At 27.3% G+C, this 2,860-nt stretch overlaps 1 pseudogene; it reads right to left on the bottom strand.

Moving 5' to 3' along the window:
* Positions 1–2,860, bottom strand: part of LOC140919960 (cysteine-rich receptor-like protein kinase 29) — an 11,421-nt pseudogene that overhangs the window by 2,672 nt on the left and 5,889 nt on the right.

The following is a 2,860-nucleotide window of genomic DNA, read 5'->3' as shown; positions in this document are numbered from 1 at the left end:
ACTTTAAAGATCGTTCTAGGTTGGAAACTTACAAATTTGAGTGAAAATCGCGTTTGGCTGGAGAACGTGATAAACGGCGCTGCGAAACTCCGATTCGGCCGATTCCAAAATGAGGGGAACGATGACGTTCTGAAACGCAAGTTAGGCTTTTGAATCACCGAAAAACAATATATAGAACTCGAGATATGAACGCTGGTTACTGATCACGAAAATTGAAAGAATTGAAGTATTAGGATTTGATGTGAAGAAAACTCAATATTATTATTCAGCAACGAAACAAAGAACAAAATGGCGCCACAATCTAGGGATTGATAAGCCAAAAAGAACGCCACAAGGATTAACAGCCTTGATAAGTTTAAGATGAAATTTTTTAAAAAATCTAGAGAGCAAAGCCCCACAAAAAAAAAAATCAAAAAATGCCCCTCCATGAGGTTACAAATGCTTATTTATACTAAGTCTATCTCTAAACCTAAATGGATCATAAGTGACAGCATTCTCTAGGCCCATATTAGTCTTACATCTTTTTTTGTTTTTCTAAAATAAACTTAATGTAAGTAAGAAAAGTATCTTCACTTACACATAACAAAAACTAAATCAATAATAAAACTATTACAATTCCAAATCAAAGCAAACTAAGAATTAATACAAACCAAATTAAAATATATAAAGTTTATCTTAATTTATTAAAATATGAATCATCTTCATGCTCTTGAGATCTTTATCACTTACGATGGTTAATAGATCCTCTATGCTTTCGCCGACACGAATCTCAGTATTTCTTTAGCAGCAAATAATTTCTAAAACGGTTATACCAAAACTAAACACATCTAACTTGATTGAAATTGTCCATGTTTAATGTACTATGTAGCCATATATCCACTATATGTCAAAACAATTAAGTTCAATCATTAGATAGAAAATGCCGCTCCAATTTTCACATTTTTTGTGATAAAATTCTTATTTTGAAATAAGGAATATCCCATTAGTTCAATCATTTTCTTTAACACTTACAAAGACCCAACAACATTCTTTGTCATGCCATGACTTTGATTGGCATCAAACAATCTTGGAATACCAATATGCAATTTTGGAATTCAACTCTTCATTTAACAAAATATTATTGGTTATTTTGAGATCACATTAAAGAATTTGTAATTGAGAATCTTTATAAAGATAAAGAAAACCACGAACAATGTCTTTTATGATCTTGTAATGTCTTCCTCAATTTAAATTTGTCAGCTTTATTGTATCTACAAGAATAACCAAACCAACTTTATAACATTTCATCATTTAATACATCACTCCATCCGATTTTATATATAACCAAAAAGTCAAATGTCCTTAGTCTATATTTGACTTTTTATTTATATATAAATCCAAAAAGAGTATTTAACATTTTTTTTTTATTTCATCAAAGATAAACAAAGACAAGGTTATGAAAAATATCATAATTTACCAAATATGATATAATCAAGACTTTTATTGGAAACAAACTCATATATTGTTGTTTTTGAAATTCGAAAAACCTTTGAAAACAATTTATGTCACCGAAAATATTACTGGGTTGAGTCGCGGACTAGGTTGTTCTCTTTAAGACGTTTCGAGACACTGCCCAAAATTGTGCAAGACAGACTATCAACCACGAAGTCCCCAGGATAAAACAGCTCAGATACTCTGTATCGGAGTTCTACTGCACTGTAGAAAACCGCTCTAGAATTACACCCTCAATATGGCAGTCTTACGACTGACACTCGTAATATGACACAATGACCACTCGAAAGAGAAGAAAGAGATGAAGCAGTAAAAAATAGAGTAATGATAATTGTACACTCATTAGGGGTAGTTGACGGTAGTTGAACCACGACAGAGCTCAGGATAGGTGGAGGTAAGGTTGTGCAAAAATCCGGTTATGAGATCCAAATTCAAAACTGGATCTAAATCCATTTTAAATATCTAGTTAAAATCATAGAGTTATAATTTGGTTTATTTATAAACCGTTTAAATAACCACTTATGTTTTATATTTGAATTTGGTTTTTATCCACTACCAATATTTTGTTAATTTTAAGATTTTACTTCTTGAAAAAAATTGAATTTTTTTTCGAAAAAATATCAGAATTTTTTCTCAAAAAATTTGGTGAGAATTTGTTTTAAAAAATTTATCAAAAAAATCAATTTTTTTAAATAATCAATTTTTAAACTATGAATAAATAATTTTTTAAAAAATAATCAAATTTTAACCAATTTTGAAAAAAAAATCAATTTTAAAATTAAAATTTTCAAAACCGGTTGCTTATTATAAATCGGTTATTTAACTATAACCAACTTTACAATTGGTTTTATAATCAGTTTTAAACCAAATAATGAATTTAGTTATAAACTAGATTATGGCACGTGCGCTGCGCGAATATTAATTAATTAATTTTATAAGTTTTATAAGTAATATTTTATATATTATAAATATAGTTATCTTATAATATTACTTTATTGATTTGTAATAATTAAATATGATTAGGAAAATTAAAATGAAGAAAAATCATGTTTATCACAATCATCTAATTTAATTTTTTAAATATTTTGTAAAATTCGTATGATAACTTATTATATAGGATAATTGTTTGACTCGTTGTACTTTAATTATTAATTTATTTTTCAACATATAATAGTACTTGTAGTTATTTGATGAAATAAAATGTAAAATACAAACCCAAAAATAAGATGTAAAAAATGTTAATGTTGAATTATATTGTAGCGTAGCTAAATTTATTTGTTTTATTAGTATGATGTTTTAATTGTGAGCATGAGAAGTTGTTATAAAAAAAAATTATTGATATATTTCATCAAGAGTTTGTAAAAAAAAA

This window comes from Cicer arietinum, chromosome 4, assembly GCF_000331145.2.
Source record: "Cicer arietinum cultivar CDC Frontier isolate Library 1 chromosome 4, Cicar.CDCFrontier_v2.0, whole genome shotgun sequence".
In the NCBI taxonomy this organism is placed as follows: Eukaryota; Viridiplantae; Streptophyta; class Magnoliopsida; order Fabales; family Fabaceae; genus Cicer; species Cicer arietinum.
This window is presented reverse-complemented; position numbering and strand designations above follow the sequence as displayed.